The sequence below is a fragment of the Schistocerca nitens genome, chromosome 5 (genome assembly GCF_023898315.1).
Source record: "Schistocerca nitens isolate TAMUIC-IGC-003100 chromosome 5, iqSchNite1.1, whole genome shotgun sequence".
Classification (NCBI taxonomy): Eukaryota; Metazoa; Arthropoda; class Insecta; order Orthoptera; family Acrididae; genus Schistocerca; species Schistocerca nitens.
In genome coordinates this window covers 307,299,819-307,314,151 of record NC_064618.1, presented here as the reverse complement: position 1 = coordinate 307,314,151, position 14,333 = coordinate 307,299,819, and the positions used below count along the sequence as shown (strand labels likewise).

The following is a 14,333-nucleotide window of genomic DNA, read 5'->3' as shown; positions in this document are numbered from 1 at the left end:
TTCATTTATGACGTAAGTTTATGATGCACAATATCCTTTTTGCCATGTGGATACATGAACGGAACCACATGTACAGAGACAGTTTAAAGAAAGGAATTTATAAGATTTGATGTTTATTTTTCCTACTGTCTTTTTACGATGACGAGAAGATGTCAATCATAGCGACGTGTTACTTCTGAAGAGAAAACGCAAGGGCTAATGACAAAAGAAAATACACTCTGAGAACAAAAGAACGAAGCACCACGAAGGAATTACTCGAATGGGACAGAAATCGGTAGATGTTATGTGCATGTACAGAAAAACAAATGATTACAGTTTCAGAAAAATTGGACGATTTATTCAAGAGTGAGAGGTTTACAAATTGGGCACGTCAATAACGTGTTGGTACACCTGAGACAAACAGTTATTCGACTTGGCACTCATTGATAGAGTTGTTGGATGTCCTGCTCAGGGATATCGTGCCCAATTCTGTCCAACTGGTGCGTGAAATCATCATAATCCCGAGATGGTTGGAGGACGCTACCCACAATGCTCCAAACTTTCCCAATTGGGGAGAGATCCGGCGACCTTGCTAGCCAAGATAGGGTTTGGCGAGTATGAAGACAAGCAGTATAAACTCTTGCCGTGTGCGGGCGGGTATCACCTTGCTGAAATGTAATCCCAGGATGTCTTGCCATGAACAGCAACAAATCGGGGCGTTGAATACTGTCGACGCACCGCTGTACTTCAGGAGGCCGCGGATGACAACAAAAGAAAAGAAATGGCACACCAGATCTTCAATCCTGGATGTCGGGCCATACGGCGGACGACTATCAGGTTGGCGTCCCACCGCTGTCAGGTGCGCCTCCAGACACGTCCTCGGCCTGGAATCCTATTCATTGGAGTACATTTGTTTTCAGTCATGGTCCCGCTTCGAATTGAGCCCCGATGACAGGCGAGAGTTTCTACAGCTTGTCTTCGTGCTTGCCAAACCCATTCTTGGCCAACAAGATCTCACGATCTTTCCCCAATTGAGAAGGTTTGGTATTTTATGGGTAGGGCCGTCCAACCATTTCGGGATTTTGACGATATAACGCGCCAGTTGGACAGAATCTGGCACGATACACCTTAGGACGACATCCAATAACTTTATCAGTCAATGGCAAGTCGAATAACTGCTTGCATTATGGACAGAGGTGACCAACGCATCTGTTGAATAAATCATCCAATTTTTCTCAAATTGTAAACATTTGTTTGTCTATAAATATACGTTACTTCAACCGAGTTTCGTCTCATTCGGATAGTTCCTTAGTGGCGTGACCTTTTTTTTTTCTTAGAGTGTATTCATTAGGCATTAACGTCTGGAGTGTTGGTTCAAATGGTTCAAATGGCTCTGAGCACTATGGGACTTAACATCTGTGGTCATCAGTCCCCTAGAACTTAGAACTACTTAAACCTAACTAACCTAAGGACATCACACACATCCATGTCCGAGGCAGGATTCGAACCTGCGACCGTAGCGTCACGCGGTTCCAGACTGAAGCGCCTAGAACCGCACGGCCACACCGGCCGGCTCGGGAGTGTTGAAACGGAGAGAGGTAGGGCTGTGATTATAAGACAGTGGACACACTTTCGTGTCCAGGAGGTGAAAGAGATCGGTCTCCAACCTTTTAATAGGAAACATCCCGCCAGTCCGATGAAGCTCTTTAAGGTAATTGCAGAAAACCCAAATCAGCAAGAGAAAACAGTGATCCGTACTCTACGAAATAGCTACCCTATTGTTTGCCGAAATTCCAGCACTATGAAAGAAAGTTCTATGAAAGTCACGGGCCTATGCTGTAGGTAAATGATGGTGATTACAGCGCAAAAGCACTTGTGGGAAACGGCCTCTGCGGTAAGTAAATGATGGCGATCATAGGAGAAAAATCACGCATGGGAACCGAGGAGCGCCTGGCATTTGTATAAAGGGTTGTATAAGAACGATGACCAGTATGTACCGCGGATCGCCAGAAGTAAAAGCTGTCAAAAGACGCTTTATGAAGAATTAACAGCCTGTGATACTAGGTGCCCGCTGCATCTTATTTAATATGATTATCGTACAGTGAAATCGCGTCCCCTTCATTGCGTAATGGACAGGAAAGCCCTTCAGTCATCAGTAGACACGTCGCTCATGCTGAAATAAAATAAGTTTACAATTAACACTGAGAAAATGATATCTATGGACTTCTTCTTAAGTGTCCCGTTAAAAGCAACAAAACGACTACTACTTGAAAATAAAGAAAAAAAGTTTAAAAGTGACTGAAGTGAAATTTTTAGGGATTTGTGTGCAGAGTGATCTACAATTGAACACAAATCTTCAAGCTCTTATACCTAAAATATCATCCTGTTATACGCTAATGGTTCTGAACAGAAGCAACAACAGAGAAAAAGTATTACTGGCATTATGAAAAGTCCAGTTTGCAATGAGAATAATACTTGAGAGAGAGAGAGAGAGAGAGAGAGAGAGAGAGAGAGAGAGAGAGAGAGACAACACATGTATTTTACTATGAAGAGGAGCACATAGCATTAACAGTAAATGATACACGGGTAACAGATGTGTACACTTTTGATGAACTTTTCAATAAGCACTTCAGAACTGAAAAGATGGGATTATCAGGTTCAGTAGATGCTGTCATCGAATATTTCAGAACAGTCACAACAAATAACTACAACGATATGAGTACGACCCTCACAACACCAATAGAAGTAATGTCCATCATAAAATACTTAAAATTTCAAAATTCTGTACCTTCGGGCATTCGTGGCCTGAGAACGGAGTTTGTGACATTTTAAATTACTTGGGTAACCAGCATTTTACCAGTGGAACATTTCCTGAATGGTTGGAATACGCTGAAATTAAGTCTCTGTGTAAGAAAGGAGATAAATAAATGCCATCAAACTTCCGTCCAATTTCACTTTTACCCGAATTCTCAAAAATTCTAGAAAAGATAATATACAGTCGCCAGCTTAACCATCTGACCACAAATAAAATATTATCCAAGTCACAATTCGGATTTGTAAAGGGTTCTGATACTGAGAAGACTATTTGCACATACAGTGAGAAGTGTGAAGTTACCGGATAATTCGATTATTACTGTTATTATTAATATCATTTTATTCATACCGCTGCTGTAACACAAGTGCTTGAACATAATTTAATGCCTTTTGGTCACTATAGATGTAGTTTCCCAAGAACAGGTTCTTTCCCTGTCTACGGAATCCTTTTCATGTTAATATCAAACACCAGAAATTACTCGTAGATTACTTTAAAACTAAAGTAATTGACGAAGACGTTACTTGGTAACAAAAACGCACTGCCTTTCTTCATTTACTTTCGCCTAGAAATGGCTATCGAGTACTGGCAAACCAAAAGGCAAGAGTTCTTACTGCCTTCCGATATACGTTGCTGTTAATTCTTCCACATGATTTGGTCGACATGACCTGTTTCAAGTTGTGTATGACAGACAGTGTTTTAGAAAATCTATTGTTTCCCTTTGAAATAAACAGAAGTATTTTCATTCTAAGCTGTCCAAGTACAAAATTTTCGCAATATTAGTTCAAATTTAATATTCGCTTCTATAATGTAGGAAAGTATTTCACAGTCGCAAAACTCGCATCCGAAACGTTGACCTTACACTTAGTCGCTGACCATAAATTCTAGCTCAGAGTGACACCAGTTTAAATAACCTAATGTAGCGAAGACTGTTTGCCAGTGCTCTTTCTCACCGGAAAATACGCAGTTCACTCATTTGGCTCCATAAGTACACTGTAACAGTAATTTCTGTGTGAAATTTGTCAGTAAGCTTTTGCCTTCCAACCGGTAAAATACGGCAGAGTACGGCCGGTAAACAATTCACAAACCACGATTTAGTGCCAATAAGACGATTTCTTTAAACATTGTCGAAGCTGAGGAAATTTAGTTTCTGCTTAAATCGTCTTAAGCAGCAACGTTCACAGATATCTCAAATAGGAAAAAGCTGAATATCCAGGTACGAAGGTTGTAAAACAAACTTCCCACAGTTTGTGTCAGGTTGATCTTTTCGTCTGATAACACTGCTTAAGTATTTTGTCTAAGAGGTATCACAAGTAGTATCCCTGTAGCTGTGGGAATCATTGGTTGAAAACGAGTTTAACACCAATGGGTACAGTGATGCTAAATTTTCACAATTATTATCAACCTAAGTCTGAGTTCATCCACAAACTGAGGCGTATTTATAATATTGGAGCTAGACTGTGTATCCTTGTCTTTCTTGAGTGGTCATTGGGAGGCGTTTACACACACGTATACAATACTATGAATACTTCGAACGCTATGGTTAACGTTGCTCTCATAAACTACTTTTTTTTTAAATTCTTCTGGGTCTTCAGCGTGCAATATGTGTTGTAGATACAGTCTCAGACCAAAAAATTGACCGCCGAGTCGTTCACGTAAGGTGGAGAATACAGTCGTGCTCCTCTCAGAATTCTATGTCTGGCAATATGCTCGATCTAGCAACATGTAGACTGCGGCACTTCCCAGAGGAAGTCTTGACTCCAGTCTTAGTACATTACTCTTGACTACGACCGTAGTCTTGAGGTAAAACGCGAGACCAGCTAATATGATATTGTAGATTCGCTTGAATTACACTCATAGCTTCAGCACCGAGAGGAAAGGGGCGATAAAAATTTTGTCGATAAGTGCTTTCGGTCGCCAGACGTCATATTAGCTGGTCTCGCGGTTTACCTGAAGACTACGGTCGTGTTCCAGCAGCGGTATGAATAAAATGATAGTAATAATAACAGTAATAATCGAATTATCCGGCAACTTCACACTTCACAGTGGATTTTCTCGAACTAAGAAATTTGCTGAATTTGTGAAAAATCAAAATGGCTTCACATCCAGCCTATGATGCCTAGAAGAGTCTTTACATCCTGCTGACATGAGAATAGCATAATCTCTGCGTCAGAAGCTTGCTTCTACTTGACCATTTAATAGACTCGCATTTTTTCCACCGTGACTAATTTTGTAAGCTAAGCACATCATCCGTTATAGCACACTCTTGGGGCTGGGTAATGTGGCCACAACGAGCTATCACAGGTGCAATGCGTGGGTTCAGGCATTTACTTTTAAGAGGCACAAACAGATTTATTTTACCTCTGGTAACCTCAAGAGAAAGACGTTATAATCCAGAATCCGCATTAAACATCACGTTCCTTCATTACCAACTGGGCAGAGCCGGTTTACGTTGGGAAATGACACAGCGGAAGTCATGGTAAACAGAAATACAGTCGCTAGTAAGCTTACTTACATTAGAAAATTTTATTTTATTTGATGAACCGATAGCCATTTAAAGGGACAGGGCTCTTATTTTACTTGTACTTGATTGAACTAGAGACGTTTAAAAATTTGGTGCTGGACTGTGATTCGAATTCGTATCTCCTCTTTCGAGGATCTGAATCTCTCGGAACAGTATAGTTCAGTCATTTCGTTCCTTTTCCCAAGACTGCAATCTTCTCTAGGTCTCCTCCAAAGGTAAGTATGTGGGTCTGAAACCTGATCCAGTACAAAAATATTCATAATTTCATTTCTAGCTTTATCAAGTGCACACCCACCTGCTAGTGAAAATTAACGCGCAATTTCAATGTCTGTTCATGTGTTTCCAACAATCGCAACAGGTGTCGTTATTTCTGGTCAAACACGCACACATCTTACTGTTCATGAGTAAGCAACTGATACTTAAGCTATATTCGTGGATGCACGGTAGGTGTGCAGTTCGATTGTCGCTTAGGCACAAAAGTTTGTATCCTCATTTTAGATTCAGACACCTAGCGGCTCGTAAGAAAAACCGATACGTAACATTTGATTTTTCTTGGTTAACAATCGGATTACGTGTTGGGTTCGTATCTCCGTCACAGAACTTCACTTCATGCACTTCATCTTTAAATGCATGCACACTTTGTTACTTCAGAATGGAGGTATATCAGACATCTTTCGTGGTTAGATAACAGGGACGAAAGGGTCTTGATAGGAGTCACGGTTTATTACAAAAATTGTCGTCTTTTATTTTCAAGTTTAGATTTGGTTACTGGTATTGGCCAAAATTTCGGTAATTCATGACTCTTCATGGCTAATCATCAATATGATGTGATTAGATTAGATTAGATTAGATTACATTAGATTAACTCTTGTTCCATAGATCATGAATACGACATTTCGTAATGATGTGGAACGTGTCATTTTAATGAAAGATTTCTTTAAATACCATGATTCAATTTCTTTACAACAATTTTTTACACTCTCTCTCATTGCTTTTTATTTATCTCTCTCTCTCTCTCTCTCTCTCTCTCACACACACACACACACACACACATTCTTTTTTATTTTTATTTGTATGTTGTGCTCAACTATCGGCGAGGCACGAAAACGCCTGTGAATGACTTTCTTAGTTTTGAGTACACTTACGAAAGAAATATAAAAACAACAATGAGAGTTACTGATTTATGATGCTCAGTTTGCAGTCAGTTCTGAGTATTATTAGTAACTACGCTCCAGTCCCTAAACCTAGTTACAGAAAGCGAATCAGACGCATTACGTATTCCAGGCCGTAGCAGCCGCGACTTGGAGACACCAGCTATGGTCACTTCCCAGACCGCTGTAGGATCACATCGGTTCGTCTTCTTCCTGCTGGTACTGTAACTGAGATTTGGCAACAAGGCAACGTATGTTTGGCAACTCTGTGATCGACGAGTTACTTCCTGGTGTGCACGGAATTAAGCCTCAAAGTTCACTTGATTTTACCTGTCATTTCCATTGAATAATCTGAGTTATTATCGCTTGAAGGGTAACAAAATATTGAAAATTTACGGTTTTCAGCCCAGGAAAGTCGTTGCAGGTGGAAACCGCAACTAATCTCGACCTTCAAATAGCGGTTTACCAGTTCTAGTTACTATTGCCCTCGTAATAGGAACCTAAGACCCATACCTCCTCGCCAGCTCTGTGGCTGAACTGCGTTACGATAGAAAAATGACTCGCAAAGAAGAGGATTTCGTGGTCTGTTGGACGCATGGTAGGTTGTTATACCTATGGTCTGGGTTCGATTCCCACTTCCGTCAATGATTTTAGATAGGGAGAGACAGATTCCATTCTCTCCTGGCTACACCAAGTGAAGGAGATATAATGGCTGCGTGGTCTGAAAATTCACATTAAAGATGATATTCCTTCTTTACCAAGTAGACGGTAGGTTGAACCACAATAAAGTCTGGAGTGGCGACATGTAGAAACTCTATCACCAGTAACCTTTCTTATACTAGTTATTTATTTCAAGTGACGACACAAACGCTATGTATGGTCACAGGACACTTATTCCATCTTTTATTTGAGCTTCTGTATGTCGATAAAATTGGTTCTAAACTGGGAATGCAACTCAGACCGCCCTTAACGCGGAATTTGATCCCTTCGTGGCAATACAGCTCGGCTACAATTTGTTGTTTGTTCAAAACTGCAGATTCCTCAACACCTTCACATATTACGCGTGAATGGGATCGAATCCTGGCCCGGCACTAAAGATTTAATTATGTATTATCAAGCTCTATCATGAGAACACCAATCTGCTGCTGGATAATAATTTTGATTTTTAATGTATTTTCTTTCGTTGTCAACACTAACGATATCTGACGTTTTTAACTCCCAGTGAGACACAGAACTATTTTCGAGATGCCTGTAAGTTCAAGATGCTATTCTGAGCAGCTGGTGGAGAAAAATTCGGTAGCTGACGTCTCTTTGTGTGTAGTCAACAACGATATGTGTGGGGCTCTATTCCCAGTGAGCGCTGAACTCTTCGTCATATTATTTCAGTTCGTCGTGTCATTTAATGTTCATACACATTCTCAACTAGCTGCTCGTGAATAACTTTAATGTTTAATGTCATTTTGTGTTAAATAGTTCAAATGGTTCAAATGGCTCTGAGCACTATGGGACTTAACTTCTAAGGTCATCAGTCCCCTAGAACTTAGAACTACTTAAACCTAACTAACCTAAGGACATCACTCACATCCATGCCCGAGGCAGGATTCGAACCTGCGACCGTAGCGGTCACGCGGTTCCAGACTGAAGCGCCTAGAACCGCACGGCCACACCGGCCGGCCCCCACCATCTGGTATCAAAGCATTACCCTATCATCCATTATATATAATCATTTTCATAGTACACTTGATATTATAGATGAGTAGGACACAAGACAGGACATAGATAATGTCCGTTTGACGTCAACAGTGTGTAACATTTTACTTTTTTTGAATAGGACAATGTTCCTCTCCAATAATTTTTAGATTAGTTACAATAAGCTTACGCTGCAAGAGAATTCGCTTGTATTTTTCAATATGTGGTTTGTTGTTGTTTGAAGGCCTTCCATAACATCGGCAACGTAGTGCAACTCCACCGAGGGCTGTCTGGAGTAGGCTGGAGATAGCAATGTGAAAGTTTAGAGCTGTCGAAGACGATCTTCATATTCCTAATGCGATTAGGACATCGTATACTCTTGACGACGTTTAGCACCTGTGCAGTCAGTCACCCAATTTCAGAATTCATTTTGAGTAATCCTGCTAAATTCCCAAAATATTGTCTTTTTATATTGATGAGTAATATGGATAGTCGTCACGTTCATGTGCCGTCTACAACGCAAATTTAATGTTACTATCCTAGGAACTAACCTGCAATACGTTTTGTATTTCATAATCGGAACTATCTGCATTAACCGTCATCAGAGCAACGTCAGGGAACAGAATGCAGCAGTGCCTTGCTACCTACTTGAGGACCTGCTTGAGTCGTGTTCTAAGGAAAGGGTAGTTGCTGGTTCACATTATACACTCCTGGAAATGGAAAAAAGAACACATTGACACCGGTGTGTCAGACCCACCATACTTGCTCCGGACACTGCGAGAGGGCTGTACAAGCAATGATCACACGCACGGCACAGCGGACACACCAGGAACCGCGGTGTTGGCCGTCGAATGGCGCTAGCTGCGCAGCATTTGTGCACCGCCGCCGTCAGTGTCAGCCAGTTTGCCGTGGCATACGGAGCTCCATCGCAGCCTTTAACACTGGTAGCATGCCGCGACAGCGTGGACGTGAACCGTATGTGCAGTTGACGGACTTTGAGCGAGGGCGTATAGTGGGCATGCGGGAGGCCGGGTGGACGTACCGCCGAATTGCTCAACACGTGGGGCGTGAGGTCTCCACAGTACATCGATGTTGTCGCCAGTGGTCGGCGGAAGGTGCACGTGCCCGTCGACCTGGGACCGGACCGCAGCGACGCACGGATGCACGCCAAGACCGTAGGATCCTACGCAGTGCCGTAGGGGACCGCACCGCCACTTCCCAGCAAATTAGGGACACTGTTGCTCCTGGGGTATCGGCGAGGACCATTCGCAACCGTCTCCATGAAGCTGGGCTACGGTCCCGCACACCGTTAGGCCGTCTTCCGCTCACGCCCCAACACCGTGCAGCCCGCCTCCAGTGGTGTCGCGACAGGCGTGAATGGAGGGACGAATGGAGACGTGTCGTCTTCAGCGATGAGAGTCGCTTCTGCCTTGGTGCCAATGATGGTCGTATGCGTGTTTGGCGCCGTGCAGGTGAGCGCCACAATCAGGACTGCATACGACCGAGGCACACAGGGCCAACACCCGGCATCATGGTGTGGGGAGCGGCAAGGGAACTTGCTGTTCCTTCAGGACAATGCACGTCCGCATGTATCCCGTGCCACCCAACGTGCTCTAGAAGGTGTAAGTCAACTACCCTGGCCAGCAAGATCTCCGGATCTGTCCCCCATTGAGCATGTTTGGGACTGGATGAAGCGTCGTCTCACGCGGTCTGCACGTCCAGCACGAACGCTGGTCCAACTGAGGCGCCAGGTGGAAATGGCATGGCAAGCCGTTCCACAGGATTACATCCAGCATCTCTACGATCGTCTCCATGGGAGAATAGCAGCCTGCATTGCTGCGAAAGGTGGATATACACTGTACTAGTGCCGACATTGTGCATGCTCTGTTGCCTGTGTCTATGTGCCTGTGGTTCTGTCAGTGTGATCATGTGATGTATCTGACCCCAGGAATGTGTCAATAAAGTTTCCCCTTCCTGGGACAATGAATTCACGGTGTTCTTATTTCAATTTCCAGGAGTGTATTACACTAGCGAGAAGTACCGACTTTTCCTTTTCTCTGCAAACATCCAGAACTAAATTCAGTAACTAAATGCTAAGAAGATATTTGCATTGTGCCAACTCAAAGATCAATAGATATGGATATAGATATAGATACAGATTTTTATATTTAAAGCCATTCTCGTTCTGCGTTGGAATAAACATCATTCATTATTTGCTTGTTCTTGTTACGATTGTTATTGTCATACTCTCACTCGCAAGAGTTTTCGCATTCCTATTTGGTATCGATGCACATGAAGAGTGGCTATGAAAGAAGGGAATACTGAATGTTACGTCATGCAGAATACACTCATTTACTTCGGCTCCTCGTGATCTACGCTACAGGAGAAGTGAGATACATAAAGTTGACAGTGTGAGGACAGACCTGGTAGCACAACTGTGCAACTACACAGTGTTACCAGATAAAATGGTGCTGCGGAATCGAAAGTGTAGTACGGACTTTGCCACAGTAGCAGACAGCTGGTAATTTAGGACCATGACCGTGGATTACACTTGGGTCAGTGCTGGTTAGAGTGCTGCAACTGTAAATGGAAGGCTTTGTTTGATAGTCTTATGCTGATGCTGTCTGAATAAATTATGCCATTGGATACAAAGCGGTTTAGTTTTGAGACCTAACCCACGAGGGGGGAAGGCACAGTGGTCTGCTTCAGGAATTCCAAGCAATAAAACACAAAAAACAACCCAGGAAGGGAGACATGCATTTGGAATCTGTTCATCGTTACGGGGTCAAACAAGAGGGTAACATTACTGAAACAATGATCGGGCTACTTAGAATATAATAGAGCATACAGATTTCAAGGAGGAAACGTATGAAGACGCAGACTTCCTCGTTATCAATATGTGCGGCATATCTTTCGTGTTAACGAAAGTAAATTCCCGCTTTACCTCTTCTTACGTGTCAAATGAAATGAATGCCATGAGGAATAGAATATTTGTTGACTGCGTCTCTTCTTGCTTCCATCCTTACCAACATATTTCTTCATTCTCGTGGTAATCATGACATTCTATGTGTATGCTGCAAAAGATTGCAAGTGGACAAATTCGACATCGAGGTGCAAAGCGTTATATTCAATTCGAATAAGCTTCCGGTGTATTTTTACTTCGTTTGTATTTTTAGATGATTATGAACGTTACGGAAAATTATCTCACATGCTTTATGTTGAATGAGAAACATTGAATGATCCGTTTTGCTTTCCCTACGTTGAAATGATATAATGTCGGCGTCAACAGCCTTCTTCCACGCCGGAAGCTGGAACTTGTATCATTCTGGATTAATGATAATTGAATGTCTCATATGTATACATAGCTCACAAGGCGACGTCAGAAACCATCAGGGGAGAACGCCGCATAAAAACCAAACGTGCGCGCGCGTCTCCACTCTGAAGAACCGCATCGGAGAATCACGGCAAGCATTTCGCTGAAGAGCTGCCTCGTCAGAGAGCATAGAAATGGCAGCGTCGTAGCAAGTATTTGTCAACACTCTGATAGTGCATTTACTTCCGGGTGTAGGTCGGCGTTACCTCGCTAAATTCACTTGACATTCGTTTTCCACATCGAAGACTCGTACGATATAATCCACTGCAAGATGACACAATTAGAAAGTATATTTAATTTCTGGACTCCAAGAACGGCGTTCTTCACATAAGTAACACCTGTTTGTGTGTGCATTCGGGAGGACGACGGTGCAATCCCGCGCCCGGCCATCCTGATTTAGGTTTTCAATGATTTCCCTAAATCGCTTCAGGCAAATGCCGGGATGGTTCCTTAGGAAGGGCACGGCCGATTTCCTTCCCCATCCTTCCCTAATCCGAACTTGTGCTCCGTCTCTAATGACATCGTTGTCGACGGGACGTTAAAACAGTAATCTCCACCCCCTCTGTTCGTGTGTTTAAGGTTGCGTTTTGAGGCTCAGGCAAAATCGCAGTGACTATATTCCGCCTCTGCCCGCCAGTGTGTCGTTAGCTCAGAGGTTCCCTTGTGCGTTGCAGTGCTTGTGCTATAAGACATAGCAGTTCGAATCACGGTAGAAGCCGCTGACTACAATCTTTTATTTTCCATTTTAATTAATGGAGTTGCAAACTGCTAGTAAAAATTTCTTATGCGAAATCTGAAGAATGCCTTTAAACATCAATCTTCGTCCGATTTCGACTTAGTAAATTAAGTTAACATCATGGATTTCTGCTTTGCAAATTCCAAGGTGCTTCACTGTAAAATAGACCCTGAAAAGATTCAAACCGACTGTCAACGATATAAATTTGAGCTTTGTTCGTCATATAGGTCTAACATGTCAGAAGGTTGTTTATGAAGTGCACATGTTCATTAATATAGTTCCCTTCTTCTAAATTTTTGCAATAGCATTTAACTGTAGACGTTTTCTAACACCGGCGTTAGCAATTCCTTTCCGTTCTCTGGAACCTTCAAAACGACAAATTTTTCTGGTTTAAATCTGATGACCTTAACTATCACTTCCGATCAACAATAAATACTTCATGAACCCATACATGGAACTCCAAATGTGCAGTGTTCCTGCACTGCTACAGAGCATGCATTGCAAGGTATTCATACAGTTTATCGCATAGACTTACCATAAGGAATGAAACAAGAACTGTAATACACTTTACACCACAGACGCTCACTCTGGCTTGACGACAACATCCAAACATTGACCAAAAGTTGCACAAATAATTGAGTTTGAAAGGAAAAGAAACGAGGTATGAAGCATTCATAAATTCATCGAATGTAGTGAGGTGGTTTAATTTCGTCCCAGTCTATAAAATTAATTTCGGGCCATACTCAGCTCTTGCCGATTAATGTAATATAATACCCGCCTACTAATCAGGGCGTCTGTCTCCGTTGCTTTTGAGCGTGAATGGAAATTGTAGAAATTTTCTGTGGAGCAACATTTAATAATAAAGCGTTTTAAATCATCAAAAGCGATGAGCGGTAGCAGGCGCTTTCGATAAAGAACGGGGGAGTGCAGCGCCGCTGCTGTCGCCACGGCCGCTGCCAGTAGCCAGCAAATGGATCCCGGAGCTTTGCCGCATACGGCGTCCAGAGGAGGACAGTCTGTAGGAAATCTGCCGCAAAATCGTTACTGGATAAAATTTTGATATCGGTGTGTCACAAAGCGAAATAGATTGAATCTGCGCTACCATTACATTCACGTCTTCAGCATTCAGACAGAAGAGGCTATAAAATATTTTATGCCAGCTGCTCTCGATCCACTGCCATTATGAACAGAAACAACGCACGCTACCGCTAGACCACAGGCGTAATCAGCCTAGAGTTTCTCTATCATGGGACAAGTTTTCCTCCAGGAAGTGCCGCAGTCTACAGTGTTGCCAGATTGTGCAGATAACCGGACTTAGAGAATTAGCGAGTTGGCTAGTTTTTTTGTCCCATGTCGCGATCGGCGCGGACTTAGCCTCTGAAGCGGCCGGCCGCCGGTCAAGTTTTATGTCAAAGAGTGTACATAGTAATAGAACCTGAAACTGTTATAACATTCTTGTCTCCCAAGCCAGAACTTCTGCATGTCGTGGTGAAACACAGTCCTACAATCACAATATCAAACTGGTAAAGAAAGAACGTCTATTAAAAAACAGAGTTATCTCTGCTGCTATTGCTATGTAAGTGAATTTCTTGACAAATCAATCCCGTCTCCGGCCATCCTGATTTAGGTTTTCCGTGATTTCCCTAAATCGTTTCAGGCAAGGTTGGTTCCTTTGAAAGGGCACGGCCGATTTCCTTCCCCATCCTTCCCTCAACCGAGCTTGCGCTCCGTTTCTAATGACCTCGTTGTCGACGGGACGTTAAAGACTAATATCCTGCTCCTCCTCCTTGACAACCGAAGTGGAATTTTTACAGTGTGATATTACGTCTTGTTACCTTGACACATTACATTTATGTTGTCGTGCATATTTATTGTCAAACTCGTTGCCTACAGTAATCACATGTCAAAAATTGCATTAATGTCATTTTACGGTACAAATGCAATGTACAGTTTACTATTCTGAACTGACCTGTCCAATATAGATGCCACGAAAACAAAATAAAATAAATAATTAAATAAATAAAAAGTAAATATATCAGTACAGTGATAGGTTTCTGGAAGACGTAGGC

The 14,333-nt window shown here is 42.5% G+C and overlaps 1 protein-coding gene across 4 annotated transcripts in view; it reads right to left on the bottom strand.

Moving 5' to 3' along the window:
* Positions 1 to 14,333, bottom strand: part of LOC126259224 (protein GDAP2 homolog) — a 1,081,164-nt gene that overhangs the window by 285,621 nt on the left and 781,210 nt on the right. The gene's annotated exons all lie outside the window — the stretch shown is intronic.